The sequence below is a fragment of the Cyprinus carpio genome, chromosome A13 (assembly GCF_018340385.1).
Source record: "Cyprinus carpio isolate SPL01 chromosome A13, ASM1834038v1, whole genome shotgun sequence".
NCBI lineage: Eukaryota > Metazoa > Chordata > Actinopteri > Cypriniformes > Cyprinidae > Cyprinus > Cyprinus carpio.
Genome location: NC_056584.1, coordinates 3,777,149 through 3,795,842, shown reverse-complemented (window position 1 = coordinate 3,795,842; position 18,694 = coordinate 3,777,149). Strand labels below are relative to the sequence as shown.

At 40.9% G+C, this 18,694-nt stretch overlaps 1 long non-coding RNA gene across 1 annotated transcript; it reads right to left on the bottom strand.

The window, feature by feature from the left end:
- Positions 1-10,420: 10,420 nt before the first annotated feature.
- Positions 10,421-17,463, bottom strand: LOC122147178. The gene is made up of 3 exons (XR_006161452.1): positions 13,345-17,463; positions 13,096-13,171; positions 10,421-12,748 (listed from the first exon to the last, which is right to left on the bottom strand). It is a non-coding gene; the product is annotated as an uncharacterized LOC122147178 (long non-coding RNA).
- Between the last annotated feature and the right edge of the window lie 1,231 nt (positions 17,464-18,694).

Here is an 18,694-nt window from a genome sequence, read left to right as displayed (position 1 = left end):
TTCCTGAGCCCATGATGTGATTTCCATTACAGTAGCAATCCTGTATGTGATGCAGTGCCATCTAAGGGCTCAAAGATCACGGACATCCAGTATGGTTTTCCGGCCTTGACCCTTCCGCACAGAGATTGTTCCAGATTCTCTGAATCTTTGGATGATATTATGCACTGTAGATGATGATAACTTCAAACTCTTTGCAATTTTTCTCTGAAAAACTCCTTTCTGATATTGCTCCACTATTTTTCACCGCAGCATTGGGGGAATTGGTGATCCTCTGCCCATCTTGACTTCTGAGAGACACTGCCACTCTGAGAGGCTCTTTTTATCTTTGAGATTCATTGATATGAGATTAAAACATACTTACGTCTCTCTTTGCTCATCTCTCTAATCTGATTTAAATTTGTCTTCTGTTGCAGCGGCAGGTGATCTGAAAACAACAAAATTAAACCAAATTAACTAATATTTTACAGTGAAATACTCATCTATATTTAACATTTACTTCATTAAAATTTTTACAATTACAAATTCAACTCAACTTTCTGCCAGTACATTGGACAATGTTTTACAGCTGTTATATGACAGACAAATGCCACTAATTTAGACTTTAAGCAACCATATAACCAGTGCCTATAGTTGCTAGATAACTAGCTAGTAAGTGTCAGTGTCATTTTACAGCAGTGACATGCTTGGAACCTATGTGTGCTAATTCATAGCAATCTTTCCTTTGAAAACCATGTTTCTAGCATTTGTAAAACCACATTTTGCCATCTTAAAATTGTATTTGTAAAATATAATATTTTCTTATTGTAATATGCAGAAATGTTAATTCATGCATTCATGACTTCAAGGTTAGATTATTGTAATGCTTTATTGGGTGGTTGCTCTGCGCGCTTAATAATAAACTCCAGCTGGTCCAAAATGCTGCAGTTAGAGTTTTTATTAGAACCAGGAAGTACGACCATATTAGCCCGGCTTTGTTAACTCTGCACTGGCTCCCTATTGAATAACGAATACATTTAAAAATCTTGCTAATTAATTATAAAGCCCTGAATGGTTTATATCGCATTATAGTCCTTCACGTCCACTGCAATCTCAAAATTCGGGCCATTTGATAAAACCTAGAATATCAAAATTAACTGCGGGTGACAGATCATTTTCCTATCTAGCGCCCAAACTGTGGAACACTCTGGAAGTGGTTTGAAAGTTTAGTCAAACTTGACACCCTGGACCCATTCCGATGTGCTTACTGGACTAACACATCCACTGACGATGCCATTGCAATGCCCATTTACTCTGCCCTGAAACACTTTGAGGGAAGAGGCACCTATGTGCAGAAGCTAACACAATTCATTCCTACCAAACTTATAGTCAAAATGAAGGATCTAGGTCTCAACTGTCACTTCTGTAACTGGGTCCTGGACTCCCTGACTGACAGACCCCAGGTGGTCAGACCTGGCAACCACACATCTTCCGCACACACACTGAGCACTGATGCCCCACAGGGATGTGTACTCAGCCCACTCTTGTACTCACTGTTTACTTATGACTGATCATGGACTACCAGCCTGAAGAACAGCTTTTATCTTCAAGCCATCAGACTGCTTAACAGCCAGCTATCCTTCATCTAGACCTGCAATCACTTACTGCCAAATTTTAAACACTTTACTTCGACCACTTTGGACACTGAGATTCTTACTCAGGACTACTGACTGCTCTTAAGGTTAACTATTTATTGTATTGTACTGTCACTTTTGCTAGGACACTTTACACTCTACACTGACACTTTGGACACTGATCTATCTCAGTATTTTTATCTCAGTACCTGAGGATTACTTAATATTCTTAACACAGTCTACCCTTATTTCATTTGTTACTGTCACTTAATTGTATTTATTGTTCTGCCTGTGGAATAGCACTTGGCACTTTAATACTGTAACATTTAGGCATCACAACGGAGTAGTGGATCCAAGTGCAAGGCTTTATATGAAGAGCATAGTCAGAACAGGCACTATGCAACAGCTGGCTGAACAAATAACTGAAATGGAGCAACAGTACTCTCAGTACTACCCGGACTCTTTTTGAATCATTTTTGCAGATTTTAACAAATCAAATCTCTGCAATTTGCACAGCATGTTGCATGTCCCACCAGTGACAGTAATATATTGGATCACTGTTACACCACAATAAAGGATGCATATCACTCTGTCCCATGGGCAGCTTTGGGGCTGTCTGATCACTACCTGGTTCATCACTGACTGGAGTGTAACTGAAGCTGCAGCCACGGATCTGGACGAGCCCACAGAGACTGTAACTTCATATATATCAGTTTCTGTGAGGATATGTGCATCCCTAACAGGACATTCCTATCATTCAATAATGATAAACCATGGTTTACTGGGAAACTCAAGACAGCTTCATCATGCCAACGAGGATGCTTACAGAAGTGGGGATAAACTCTTGTATAACCAGGCCAGAAACAGACTAACAAGGACATCAGAGTGGCTAAAAAAAACTACTCTGAAAAGCTGAAAAAACAATTTTCATCAAACAACCTGGTGTCAGTTTTGACTGGTCTGAGGAACATCACTAAGTACAAAACACCAGCCACACAGTCTGTGGAGAATCAACAATTGGCTGACGATCTGAATGTGTTTTACTGTCAATTTGAAAAGCCCAGTCTGGTCGGCGCCAATAGCCTTGCGGTTAGTCCGCCGACATATACAGCGCAACTGCGCTGATGGCGACCCGGGGTCGAGTCCTGGCTCGTGGTCCTTTGCTGATCCCGCTCCCCTCTCTCTTCACCAAAAAAACACTTTCCTGTCTACTCTACACTGTCCTTTCCAATAAAGGCATAAAAAGCCCATAAATAAATCTTCCCTGGGGGAATAACAGGCTGGCATGACAAGGCAAGGCAGGATTAGAATACAACTGGGGAACACACGTTGCAATGAAGAACTGGCACGGGACTGCAAACACAAAGAGAATAAATAGGGAGCGAATGAAGAGGGTAATGAGGGAACACATGTGGGGCAAATTAACCAATAATCAGGTAAAAAGATGGGTGGGGTCAAGACAATTGACATGAGAGCACATGGCACACAGGAAACAAAGACAAAAGCCATGTGCTCACACAAAACAAAAACACAAGCACATGGTCAGCAAAACAATCAAAAGCCATGTGTTTGAACAAAACAAAACAAGACACGAACACGCAGCTAATGAGAAAAATCATAAGCCGCATGTTCACACAAGACAAGACAGCATGCAGCCAGCGAAAACCAAGCTGCGTGCTACACAGCACAAGACAAAACAGGACATGAAAGCAACAACACATGACAATAAGAAAAGCACAAACACACAAGCACGGCTAAACACAAACCGTGTGCTACACAATACACAACACACATTTTTGAGCAAACTCAAGACCTCGAGAACTTGAGACCGCACACTCCCACAACCAGACAGAACATGGGACGCAAGTGTCCAGACCCTGACATGAAACGGAAACTCAACAAGACATGAGTGCCGTTATCTGAACACCACGCTCCAACATGAAACCTAACACGCAGACGAGTGCGCATGGCTCGAGCACTCTTGAAGCCGCCTGCTCACACGAAAACAACGACACGATGGGAGTGTCAGGGCTCTGTCACAAAACCATGAATTACACTGGACCGAAATGACAGAACCTTGACACTACCCCCCCACCCCCCTCAAAAAGGACACCACTTGGTCGCGGGCTCCTGGATAGCCTTTGGGCCATGTGGGATAGAGGAAGCCTCTTTCTTCCTCCGTTTCCGAGACCGGGGCACTGCAGATCGAGGCAGATGTTAAAAACCTCCTTGATATCATCCTCATTGTAGTCCAGATGGTCCATGCCTATAAGGAAGACACGGGCAAATCTCTAACATCAGCCCCCTGCTGATGGACATAGCGAGAGTTGACATGCTGGATCAACAGCTGGCGGATGGACCATCCAGTGGTGGGAGATGGAAAAAGGAAGATGCCCATCTCTGCTGAGTCCACTTTCGGCTAGTTCATATGTTTCTTCTGCACTGGAAGCTCCTGTCACCAAATCAAGTCAAGTTAAGTCAAGTCACCTTTATTTGTATAGTGCTTTATACAATACTGGTTGTGTCAAAGCAGCTTTACAGTGTTAAACAGATAAATAGTTTGTCAATGATGCAAGACAATAACAGTATTTTTTTTCAGCTAAAGTCAGTTCATTGATGATTCAGTGATGTCATCACCCACTTCAGTTCTCTTCCAGTAGTGTCTGTGCAATCAGTCAAGTGTCTCCAACCTAGGCAAGCCAAAGGCGACAGTGGCTAGGAACCAAAACTCCATCGGTGACAGAAATGGAGAAAAAAACCTTGGGAGAAAGTCAAGTCAAATTCGTTGTGTATAAACATACTTGGTAACAAAGCTCCTTCTGATTCTGAAGACCCATAAAGGTAGTGAAAAAATCATGGAAGTAGTCCATGTTACTCCAGTGGTTCAACTGTAATTTTCAGAAGTGACAGGAATGCTTTTTTGTGCGAAAAAATAAAAAATAAATAAATAATAAATAATACAATAATGATTCAACATTTTCTTCACTTTCTTTCAGTCTCCAACATGCATTCACGAGAGTGTCTTCTTCTTCTCCAGTCCACAAGAGCACCACAACACATGTGTGTTGTAAAATACAACCCGTACCAGAAGCTCTGTACTGTTTGCAAGCAGAGGAAGACTACTGCAATAATGTAATACAGCATTCCTCTACTTGCAAACAGTACAGCACTTACTGCATACTGCAGCGTATTGGTTGTATCATGAGAGTCGTGCTCTCGCATCAACACTACATGCATGTGTCGTGGTGCTCTCGTGGGCGGTAGAAGAAGAAGCTCTTGTGAATGAGTGTTGGAGATTGAAGCGAAGTGAAGAACATGTTTAAAATAGTCAATATTTTAATTTTATTTATTTATTTATGTTTTTTTTTGGCACATAAAATGCAATCCCAGTGCTTCAGAAAGTTACAGTTGAACCACTAGAGTGACATGGACTATTTCCATGATGTTTTCACTACTTTTTTGGCCTTCAAAGTAAAAGTTGCTCTCAATGGATGAACAGAAAACTCTCAAACAAGACGCTGTGTCAGAGGATGCTTTGGGAACGCCCTTCAGCTTGACTGGCTCTGAATCATGTGTGTAATCAGTCCAATGGATGGGCGAGACGTCACGGGCAGGGTGACGTAGCGACCAGGAAGCTTAAAAGTTCTTGCAGTGAAACCGACTTTTAGCCTCTAGAAATGAAGCAAGCGCTGGCAGGGATGCCGGAAGTATGGCCCCGAGACGCAGCATCTTGTTCCCTCGAGGAACCATTGTTACATGCGTAACCTGAGACGTTCTTCTTCAGGAACTCGAGCTGCGTCGGAGGATGCTTTGGGAACGACTTTGCCCATGCCGCCAGACTTTCAAATCAAAGTAATCGGGGACACCCCGTCCAATGGCCAAACTTCAGAAGGAGTGAGTCTTGACCCCTAAGAGAGGGGAGATCAGAGGACTTGAGGCTTTAGGATAGCATCCTGATCCACCGCTTAGCATAAGCTTCTTCTGGCCAGAGGCCTCAGCGCTTAGCAGAGGCTTTTTGTGGCTGGAGGGTGTCTGCCCACTGACTGGCCATCGAGAGGGGCGCAGTAGGCCACAATGGCCGCCACATAGACCTTCAGGGTGGAGTGGGTTAACTCTGTGGAGAGAAAGGCCTGCAGGAACTCCAGAACTGAACCAACCGGGCAGTTAACTGGGTCGAGCTGGTGGTCTCCACACCAGGAGGTGAAAAGTTTCCACCTCAAGGCTTGCAGTTTCCACATGGAGGGAGCTCTGGATTGGAGGATGGTCTCAGCAACCTCGGTTGAGAGACTGAAAGCTACGAGCTGTGCCCCCTCAGGGGCCACACCCATAACTTCCAACTCTGAGCGGGGGCGTGCCCTCCGCCTGTGAGAGGAGGTCCCTCCTGACGGGAATTTCCCCTGGAGAGCCGTCTAGGAGGGAAATCAAGTCCGAGAACCATACTCGGCCCAGCCAGAACAGAGCTACTAACAGCAGAAAGACCCCATTCTGGCACACTCACTCGAGAACTCCCGTGAGCAGAGCAATCAGGGAAAAGGTGAACAGACGAAGCCTCGGCAACGTCTGTACCATGGCATCCAGCCACAATGAAGCTGGGTGAGTCAGAGAGAGAACCAGAGGGGACAGTGCGATGTCTATCAAGTCGCAAACAGGTCCACCTGAGTCTGGCCAAAATTTCTCCATATCTGCTTCACCACCTCGGGGTGAAGCATCCATTCCCCGGGCCTCGGCCCCTGCCTCAACAGGATGTCTGCTCCCATATTCAAATGCCCAGGAGTTTGCCCTGGGACCACACAAGGATCTGGTACACTAGTTTGTACAAACGGCGTGATACAGACCCCCTTGGTGGTTGATATAAGAGATCTGTGGTATCTATGAGGATTTCCAGTCAGGATTTAGACCGTATTATAGTACTGAGACTGCTCTCCTTAGAGTTTCAGATGACCTGCTCTTATCATCTGATCGTGGTTGTATCTCTCTATTAGTGCTATTGGATCTTAGTGCTGCGTTCGACACTATTGACCACAACATTCTTTTGCATAGACTAGAAAATTTTGATGGTATTGATGGAAGTGTATTAGCATGGTTTAAATCGTACCTATATGACGGCTATCAATTTGTAGCAGTGAATGAAAAGGTATCATAACGATCACAAGTGCAGTATGGAGTACCTCAAGGCTTAGTACTAGGGCCGTTACTCTTCACGCTTTACATGTTACCCTTGGGAGATATCATCAGAAAACATGGTGTTAGCTTTCACTGTTATGCTGATGATACTCGGCTCTATATTTCTTCGGCTGCTCTGTCAATTCTTTGTCATCAGTTAGGAACCTATGCATGCTATTTGATAGCAATCTTTCCTAAGAAAGCCAAGTTTCTAGCATTTGTAAAACTGCGTTTTTCCATCTCAAAAATATATCAAAATTTTAACCTATGCTCTAAATGTCAAATGCAGAAATGTTAATCCATGTGTTTATGACCTCAAGGTTAGATTATTGTAATGCTTTATTGGGTGGTTGTTCTGCATGCTTAATAAACAAACTCCAGCTGGTCCAAAATGCAGTAGCTAGAGTTCTTACTAGAACCAGGAAGTATGACCATATAAGCCCGGTTCTGTCAATACTGCACTGGCTACCTATTAAACATCGTATAGATTTTAAAATCTTGCTTATTACTTATAAAGCCCTGAATGGTTTAGCACCTCAGTATTTGAACAAGCTTGTTACATTATAATCCTCCACGTCTGCTGCATTCTCAAAACTCTGGCAATTTGATAATACCTAGAATATCAAAGTCAACTGTAGGCGGCAGATCCTTTTCCTATTTAGTGCCTAAACTCTGGAATTACCTACCTAACATTGTTCGGGAGGCAGACACACTCTTGCAGTTTAAATCTAGATTAAAGACCCATCTCTTTAACCTGGCTTACACATAACACTCTAATACGCTTCTAATATCCAAATCCATTAAAGGATTTTTAGGCTGCATTAATTAGGTAAACTGGAACCAGGAACACTTCCCATAATACCCGATGTACATGCTACATAGTTAGAAGAATGGCATCTATGCTAATATTAGTCTCTCTTTTATTCCGAGGTCAGCATAGTCACCAGATCCAGTCTGTATCCAAGTCAGATGGTCACTGCAGTCACCTGTATCCAGTACATATCCAGCCCAGATGGTGGATCAGCACCTAGAAGGGACCTCTACAGCCCTGAAAGACAGCAGAGACCAGGACAACTAGATGAGTCCCAGATACCCTGTAAAGACTTTGTCTCAGACGACCACCGGGACAAGACCAACGGAAACAGATGATTCTTCTGCACAATCTGACTTTGCTGCAGCCTGGAAATGAACTGCTGGTTTCGTCTAGCCAGAGGAGAACTGGCCCCCCGACTGAGCCAGGTTTCTCCCAACTGTTTTTTTCTCCATTCTGTCACCGATGGAGTTTTGGTTCCTTGTTGCTGTCGCCTCTGGCTTGCTTAGTTGGGGACACTTCATTTACAGTGATATCGTTGACTTGATTGCAAATGATTGCACAGATTCTATTCAAACTGAACTGAGCTGAATGATGACATCACTGAATTCAATGATGAACTGCCTTTAACTGTCATTTTGCATTATTGACACACTGTTTTCCTAATTAATGTTGTTCAGTTGCTTTGACACAATCTGTTTTGTATAAAGCGCTATATAAATAAAGATGACTTGACTTGACTTGACCACTGTTGTGTTGTTGGTGTGCACCAACACATGGTGACCTCTTAGGTCTGGGAGAAAGTGTTTTAGTGCTCGAAGCACGGCCAGCATCTCCAGGCAGTTAGTATGCCATGTCAAATGGCGACCACTCCACAGACTGCAGGCAGGGTGGCCACTCATGACAGCACCCAAACCAGTGAGGGATGCGTCTGTCACTAGCGTTATGCAGCAACAAGGCGCTCTTAGCACTGGGCCCTGAGACAAGAACCAAGGTTAATGTCAATGTGGTTGAGTCGTGAAAGTGTGGAGTGAGATTGCAAGACCAGAGGAAGAACCGGTATCGGTATTGGTATGCTTTTGGCCCCAAAAGCAAAGCTCAGGAACTTCTGATGAGGAAGGATGGAGATAAGTCTATCTTTTAGATTGATCATGACACACCAGTCCTCGGACTTGGTCTGAGACTAAACCTGTTTGGGTACGAGCGTGTTGAACTTCAGTCCCCTGACTGAGCGGTTCAAAAGACGCAGGTCTAAAATAGGCTCCACTCCTCATTAATGCTGCTCACTATAATCAGGCATAATATGCTTGTGTAACTGATGCTTGTGGAACTGATGCAACTGAGCTCATCGACGCCCTCCATATCATTCTCCTCGGAGAAAGACAGGCAGAGCTTTGCGCACTCTTCCCAGGGGGGAAGTATCACAGTGCGGGCTTCCAAACAGGCGGATCGCTTGTTTCACCACACATGCTTTTAAGCTTCCTGGTCTCTACGTCACCCTGCCTGTGACGTCTCACCCATCCATTGGACTGATCACTCATGATTCAGAGCCGGTCACGCTGAAGGGCGTTTCCAAAGCATCTTCCGATGCAGCTTGAGTTCCTGAAGAGGAAATGGATTGATATATTGGATCCATGTATGCATCTTAAAGTGAAAACATACCTGCTGCTCTTTATATCCTAAATTGTTATAAGACAATAAAAAAAAGAGAAAATAACCCACTGCTACTTAAAGGGTTACTCCACCCCAAAATCAAAATTTTGTCAGTAATCACTTACCACCATGTCGTTCCAAACCCGTAAAAGCTTTGTTCATCTTCAGAACACAATTTAAGATATTTTGGATGAAAACTGGGAGGCTTGTGACTGTCCCATTGACTGCCTAGTAAATTACACTGTCAAGGTCCAGATAAGTATGAAAGACATCATCAGAATAGTCCATCTTCCAACAGTGGTTCAACCGTAATGTTATAAAGTGACGTGAATACTTTTTGTACGCAAAGAAATAAAAAATAACAATTTTATTTAACAATTTTTCTCCTCTGTGTCTCTCTCCATCACCGTAGCACCATTTTGGAGAATATCCGCTGAATGCAAACTGCGTACACTATTCTATATAAAGTACATGTGTACAATAAAATATTTATGCATAACTAATAAACAAAATGGTATTGAAATTATTACACTTACTATTTATGGATTTTCATCAGCATCTTAGGTAACAATACTGCTGCAAGAAAATACCTGGCAATACTGTAGATGGAAAAGAAATGAAAAACATTTATATTAGAGGACTATTATGCTGGATTTAAAAGCATGGCAAATTACAGTAAATGTCTCCATTTCAGAACCAATTCCAAATGGCTTATTGAAGTTACTCACTGTGGTTTGCTGAAGAGCAAAAGAGATCCATTCGAGATGTGGGGCCTAATTTCCCCCATAGTACTCTTACAAAGTTCATAGCTTTTCTGATTCAAAGTAGGTTCTCTCTATTATTATAATATTTATCCAGTATGCAACAGATGTGTATTCATTGCATTTTTATTACATTAATGCAATATTCAAAGTACAATGCTGTTTATTTGGGGGAAGTCGTGGCCTAATGGTTAGAGAGTCGGACTCCCAATCAAAGGGTTGTGAGTTCGAGTCTCGGGCCGGCAGGAATTGTGGGTGGGGGGAGTGCATGTACAGTTCTCTCTCCACCTTCAATACCATGACTTAGGTGCCCTTGAGCAAGGCATCGAACCCCCAACTGCTCCCCGGGCGCCGCACCATAAAATGGCTGCCCACTGCTCCGGGTGTGTGTTCACAGTGTGTGTGTGTTCACTGCTCTGTGTGTGTGCACTTCGGATGGGTTAAATGCAGAGCACGAATTCTGAGTATGGGTCACCATACTTGGCTGAATGTCACGTCACTTTCACTTTATTTATACTGACACAATTGGCTAGTCTCTTCAAAAGGGTAACTTCAGCTTATGCTACATTAATATAATATAGACTTGCACATATAAACAATTTGAAAATTTATATGCAGGTAAATTGAGAGAGCATTCTTACTAAATATTAGAAGTATATGAACATAGTATGCATTCATCCACTTGGCATTACAAAGTGTTCAACAAATCAGATTTTTTGTGCCTTAAAACAATGGTTAGGACACTATAAAGCCTAAACTGGCACAAATAGTACAGGCATTAAGAAGTAAACATTAAATCAGAATTGACCATATTTACATGTTTCTGGTCTTACTGTGCATGATTCATCAATGTACATTATTCATTTAGGGCCAATTCACACTGCACTGACAGAAGCAGACAACCAGCAACAGTAACACACTGGTCCAACAAACGCTGGGTTTCATCGGACCAATGTGTTACCCCTGTCAGTGTCTGTTGCCATTGGTCGGTGCTTGCTTTCACGAACTGAACATGTTGAATTGCCGTTTATTGTGTCTTGGAACATCTGAGAAGTGCCATACTGTACTCAGTTGACTGTTGGGATTGGTCTGCATCTGTTGGTGCAGTGTGAATTGGCCTTTATTTAAAATAATGTTGATGCTCATTTTTAGGTGCATTCTTATATAATCATGTTTTGCATTCATACATCTTATTCTGATCAAAGTACAATCTACAGTAATTAGGTGTTACAACATCTGAACTGTTGAGTAAGGAGTTATAAGAGATGTTTGGTCTCTTATCTAATACTTCTGCAAAAATTAGCTGCCATAATTACATATCACTTTTATATTGCATAACACTTCAGTCTTGGCTGTGGGTACATCTTCAGTAGCAATAGCTTAGTTTCACGATCCCTTATTTTTTTGAGGATTGAGCCAGAAGCCTCTGTAAACACTTTTTAATTTAGCTCATGGCTTTGGGGGATAAACATATAGGAATTTAAAATCTCTCCTGGGTCTCATTTGTCAATCAGTATGACTGACTTTGTGTCTCTGCATAAGAGATATAACCTTATTATAGTATTTCACTATATTTTTCAATTGATGAACTGATAACATAATAGATTAATCCTTTTCCCTCAGTTATGTGATTGTTCAGAGCAATTGTTTGACAGAGAAAAGAAAAAAAAGTGTGTTTGTTTGTGTGTTTGTTTACATGTTTTAGTTTACATGTGCTTAGAATTGTTCAATAAGCATTGTTTGTTTGTATTTAAAGAAAAGTGTCTTGTTTTATGTGCTTACAAAGTTGATGGCTTAAACTGCCGATCTTGTTACCAAATAATAATAGCTAATAGTAAAGGTCTTGCGCCTTGTCCGGAATAATAATAAAAAAAAATCCTTACAATTCCAATAGGGTTTCAGTGCTTCACACTTGGATCCCTACTTATTCATTTTAATAGCAGCATATCAAACCTTGACTACTGAACTAGGAAATGTCACTAGTTTACATTTGAGAAATCTGGTCACCTTATCCCAATCACAAGACCCTTAAAAAGACCCTTTGCTGGTTTCATCCAGTTTCCTGACTCTGCCTAATTGTAGCGCTTACTCTCCGGCTATTAACCTAATGCAATCTATGGACCAGCGTTTCAGAAGAAACAGATTCGCTGCTGAGAAAGATGCCACAACAACAGTGAAAACTCGTTTGAACACACACTGTATTTTCAGGTGAATGACAACAGGTGAATTACATTGGTTGATAACAAATAAAATGAAATAAAATCAAATGTAGATATGTATTTCTTTTTCAACCAGAATGTAAGATCTCAACACTTTAGGTCTCATTTTTTTTCTCTTTGGGTTTCAACAAGGTAAATCCCAAATAAAAAACATACAACCCAATTACACAACAAATGTTTTTTTTTTTTTTTCAGATGGAATCCAATCAGAATGTGCAGTCCTTGTGAAAGAGTGCTTTGGAAAGTTTTTAGAGGAAAAAAAATAATAATAATTGTCCTTTTTCTGTTGGTAATGAAAAAGGTCTCCATCCGGGAAAAAAAAAAAAAAAAGATGAGGAAAGTTAGTCTTTTTCCTACCATTCGCAGTTCAATCAGTGTGAATACTTCTTCAACAGAAAGATCCAAGAACAAACTCAAGGGAGGCTCGCCAGTCCAAACCCTCCTCAGAACCACTGGAAGGCCGGGACAAATCCAGTATACACAGCGAATTTGGAAAAGACAGAACAACAGAAGAAAAAAAGAAAACCTGACCTTGAACGGTCAAGGTCACAGAAATATCATTAATATCTTCATTGTAACGTACAATAAACAATTTTTACTCACAGTAGAGTTACTCCTCATAACCTGAACATTTGTAAATACATTTTTCAAATAAAGAATATTTCTTTTGCATAGGCAATGTTTGTGACTCTCTCAACATAATACACTGATTCATATATTGACCACTTCTCCATCAGTTTAGCTATTATTAACCCTATACAGCATTAAACATTTTCTTTAATACATATAAATCACTCACAGATTTAATTTATCTTGCTTTTTGTCTTATACAACCGTAAAAGTTTGATTTGTAACAGTTACAAAGCAATTTGACTTACCAAGGAGATCGTTTAACTCAGAAAATTCCAGAATGGTGCAGGCACAGCACGCCCCATTACAATTGCTCCCTTTACCCTTTTTAATCAAAAATTCACTTCATAAATACTTTAGCAATACTCTGATGCTATTTAAGTATATGTATATCAGCATACACTTTTATATTAAACAGATGAGTGTTCATTTCACTCTCATAACAATACCAACCTCACTTATATGTAATAGGAAATAAAATGTGTCTTTTCACTCACATCAATCCATCGACCAAACTCATCTATAAGGCTATTTTCTATATTTCTGTTTCCCGGAGCATCGAGACACAGCGCTCATCAGGCATCCGTTCACGAGAGAGAGAGTTGCCTCTTAACTTCAAAACCCGGAAATCAATTCTTCCGCAGCGCCAGATTCTGCGCTCGTATTGGCTCGTCTCAAGTTTATAACTCATCACCATTAGTATTACCCAAATGAAAATATACGTTGGTATGAAAGTAATATTTTTCTTTTATGAAATTACTAATTTTGAATACTTTTTAATAACTCTCCCATTATTATATTGTTATATTAATAACAATATTTTTTCTGTTATTCCACTGGTAACCTTGGTTACATAATACTTCCCCAACCTCAACTCAGCCATTGTGCACGGATCCTCCTTCTCCACGTCAAGCCTCTGAGCCCATGACTCCACCCAGGTCTGTTGAGGCGTCGGCTCCACGCTCCGTCGGTTCCACCATTGTCACCATTATCACCCCTCAGGTTCCACTGGGCTCACTCGTCCCTCGAGCCTTGGTCAGTCATCGCTCTACCTCCGACACAGACCCCGGGCCTTTTACTTTCAGGTTAACCAAAGAAAACAGACATGTTGTAAGGAGCAAAATATGTTTATTTTAACTGAACAAATGTAAAGATGCAGTGCTCTTTCCGTGTGTATGCGTCTCTGGTTGTCAGATGTGGGGTCCAAAAGCAATTCTTCCCATTGGCTTCTTAAACAATAAAATGAACACATTTAGTAGTGTTGTGATTTTATATATCTAGGAGTATCGTTTGTTCATTGAAAAAAGATTTGTAAAGACTAATGACAGTTTGGATTTAGAACAAGGTCCGAAATTCTGTGCACATATCAAGACAGGCTGTACCAAATGAGCTTTTTGTCACATGTACGAGTCTCAGTGTGTATTTGCCATATGGAAATTCAATACTTAAGTTCAATATTTGTCGATATTAGATCAATTTAATAGCTAATGTCAGCTTTACGTGCTAGCTAAGTGTTCACATAACGTCAGCAGCCATACACAATGGAGAACAACAAGCAAATGTTTTAAACTTTTCATCAAATTTAAACATTAGGCTACAAGATACACAGTGGTTACTATTCAAATCTAAAACTATACAATTCTAAAATTAAAAATACATTTTCAACTGACGAAAGAGAAAACTCAAGGCCGTGTGTGAGGAAATCACTTAACTGTCTCTACGCAGATGAGCGTTGCCATGGATACATGCTGCATGCATTATTTTCCACTTTATTTTCCAGCAATGTGCTTTTCTATTCTTCATGTTTTCCTTGGCTGCATTCATTAGTTGAATCTAACGTTTTAGAGCTCCTGGGATTCAAACTTCTTTTCTTCATGCATGAGGAATACATAGGACCTACAGTAATAAATTGTAGCCTACATTCAATTATATTACTGAAAGGTATCATGTTTTTGATGTTTAAATGATAGCCTAACTGCCAAAAACAGGCTCGTGATTTGATGACATCTTTAATTACAGAAGTCACTCCTTTATTTTATAATTTTTTCCAGAAATTAAAGTTATTTATTTTTAACATTAACTTAATTTTACAATTAATTCAAATCTATTATTTTTACTACAGCAAAAAAAAGAAGAAAAAAAAGGAATAACCACATCACCCTTAAAATCCATAGGTTTATATTTTAGATTAATTTTTCCTATTTCTGAGTTGCAAGGTGTCAGGTCTGATGATTTGCAATGTCCAGGGGATGTTCCGTTTGTAGGGTGTGGAGCAAAATCAGCACCCTGCCTATCTTGCAAAAAAACAACCAAAAAAAATAATGCATGTGTTTTCAGACAGAAAAACAACTCACAGGACCATAAAAGGGACAAATATAAGGCCAAAGACAAGTCAGACTCAAAGAAAAACCAGTGAGAGCAGTAAACAACAATTCTGATGATGAATTAGTGTATTCAATTGACCCAGAAGGAAAAGAGACCATACGAGTTAATGGACAAAGATTGAAGATGGTCATAGATACAGGAAGTGGAAGAAATTTAATTGGAGAAGAACTGTATTGAAGACTGTTTGCACAAAGAGTTGAACTAAAACAAACCAAGAGAAAAATCTATGCCCATTCACAGATGGACCCTCTTCACTGTGTGGGTTTTTTTAAGCTCATTTTGAATGGAAGGGTAATGACACAAAAGATTAAACTTTTGTAATCAAAAGAAATGGAGCTGCTGTTGGGAATACAGTCCTGCTTTGACTGTCTCATACCAGCAGACCATGTCAGTGCAATTGAAAATTAATCTGAAAGATTTTCAAAACTGGAAGCTGAATGTCAGTCTTTTTTAATGAACGGGGACAAATCAAAGGTTACAGCTATAAAATCTCTGTGAATGAAAAGGTCACACCTGTAGCTCAAGCTATAAGGAGAGTACCTTTTCTAATGGTAGAGGCTGTAAATCAGGAGCTGGATAAAATGCTGGAAGATGGAATAATAGAGGAAGTCCACAAAGGATCTGAGTGGGTGTCCAACATTCTTCTCATTCCAAAAAAAAGGACACTAAAGAAGTGAGACTCAGATTTCAGAGAGGTGAACAAAGCGGTGATAAGAGAAAGACATCCAGTACCAACAATACACAGTATACTGCAAGCAATGCAGGGAGCAAAGGTGTTTGCAAAACTGGATAACCGCAAAGGCTTTTGGCAAGTTAACATTGCACCTGAATCCAGAAAATTGACCACATTCATTACACACAGAGGATGCTATTGTTTTAAGAAGGTTCCATTTGGATTGTCTAGTGCTCCTGAAGCAAACCAGAAAGCCATGGATTCTTTGTTATATGGGATGCCAGGTGTGGTGTGCTACATGGAAGATGTGGTTGTATTTGCTGAAAATGTAAAGGAGCTGGAACAAAGACTGAACAAAGTTTTTCAAAGATTTCAGGAAAAAGGCACTGACCTGAGGCACTGAGGAAAAATATATATATTTTAACTTAAGCAGATTGAGATTTTAGGTTATGTTATCACAACGGACAAAAAAAAAACAGATCAATGAAAAGTTGAAGCAGTTTGAAATGCTCCCAGTCCTAAAAATGGCACACAGTTACATTTGTTTCTAGGCACTTGTGGATTTTTGATGAAGTTTGTGCCAAATTACGCAAATCTGTCTGAGCCTTTTAGAAAACTTACCAGACAAGGACAAGAATGGCAGTGGTCATCTGAAGCAGAAAATGCATTTAAAGGACTGAAAAAGGAATTAAGTAGTGAGCCATGCTAGCATACTTTAACATAAATGCTCCAACATTTGTAATCAGTGATGCAAATCCAGTCGGACTTGGAGCAGTTTTGCTTCAGACACAAGAAGATGGAGCTAAAAAATCTGTGGCATGTGCGAGCTGGTCTCTGACACCCACAGTGTTACTCTCAGATAGAGTGCTTGCTGTAAATATGATGGATATTCAAGCCTTGAATCTTGAGGAACTTAAAAGTGCTACAATGGCAGATACTACCTTGACACTACTGATTTCCATTGTGGAGACAACTACACTGCTACACTTCCTGAAAGCTTACAGCCATACAAACGATGCTCAAAAGAATTGTTAACCCATGATGGTCTCTTACTGTGGGGACACAGGATAGTTCTCCCTTCTCCACAGATCCAACAAGCTTTGAAAATAACAGGAGACACATCAAGGTATAATTTGCACAAAACACTTTTGAATTATATTGGCCTAATGTGGACATGTAGAATACATTATGTAGAATATGGATGTAGAAGGAATGATCAAAAATTGTAATGAGTGTTTTCTGAAATCAACCCTTGCATGAAGATCAACCGCTGCATCTCTTAGAGCTTTCACTAGACACTGGACCAAACAAGGTTACCTAGGAAATTATGAAATCTTAGGATGATTTGTGTATCCATTAGAGTTAGTGACTAATAATGGCAAGCAGTTTGTAGGGAAATCTTTGAGGCATTTCTGAAAACTAGTGAAGTAAAGCATATCAAGGCTTCACCTTACTATGCCAAAAGTAACAGTAAAATAGAAAGATTTTATCGCTATCTGAAGAAAGCCTATTGATCTACAGAATCAGAATCAGAATCAGAAAGAGCTCTATTGCCAAGTATGCTTACGCATACAAGGAATTTGTTTTAGTGACATAAGCTTCCAGTACACAGAGACAACAACAACAAAAAACAAAAAAACAAATTGCAAATAAATAAATTGTATGAACAGTTGTGCTATAGATGACAATGGATTAGAATAGAGTAAGATGCAGAGATGTACTTGGATGGAGGGGGTAACAAATAAATATAAGAATATTGCACATTTTTGCATAAGTGGGGAACATTTAACTGTTCATGAGGTAGATTGCCTGGGGGAAGAAACTGTTCTTGTGCCTGACTGTCCTGGTATTTGCGGCTCTGAAGCGCCTGCCAGATGGCAAAAGTTCAAAAAGGGGGTAACTTGGATGAGAGGGATCCAGAGTGATTTTCCGAGCCCTTTTCCTCACTCTGGATGTATACAGTTCTTGAAGGGTGGGTAGGGGAGCACCAATAATTCTTTCAGCAGTCCGAACCGTTCTCTGTAGTCTTCTGATGTCTGATTTTGTAGCTGAACCAAACCAGACAGTTATTGAAGTGCACAGGACAGACTCAATGACAGCTGAGTAGAACTGTTTCAGTAGCTCCTGTGGCAGGTTAAACTTCCTCAGCTGGCGAAGGAAGTACAACCTTTGTTGGGCCTTTTTAACAATTGAGTCAATGTGATTGTCCGACTTCAGGTCCTGAGAGATGGTGGTTCCCAGGAATCTGAATGACTCCACTGCAGCCACAGTGCTGTTCATGATGGTGAGTGGGGGAAGAGCAGTGGGGTTTCTCCTGAAGTCCACAATCATCTCCACTGTTTTGAGAGTGTTCAGCTCCAGGTTGTTAAGACTGCACCAGACAGCCAGCTGCTCAACCTCTTGTCTGTAAGCAGACTCGTCACCGTCCTGGATGAGGCCGATGACTGTAGTGTCGTCTGCAATATTCAGGAACTTGACAGAGGGGTCTTTGGAGGTGCAGTCGTTGGTGTAGAGGGAGAAGAGCAGTGGGGAGGGAACACATCCCTGAGGGGCACCAGTGTTGGTGGAGCGGCTGTTTGACATGAATTTTACCCAGTCTCACTAGCTGTTGCCTATCTGTCAGAAAGGTGGTGATCCACTGACAGACGGAGGTGGGCACAGAGAGCTGGGTCAGTTTGGTCTGGAGGGCTTTTGGGATGATGGTGTTGAAAGCCGAGCTAAAGTCCACAAACAGGATACTCACATAAGTCCCTGTTTTGTCCAGATGTTGCAGGATGAAGTGCAATCCC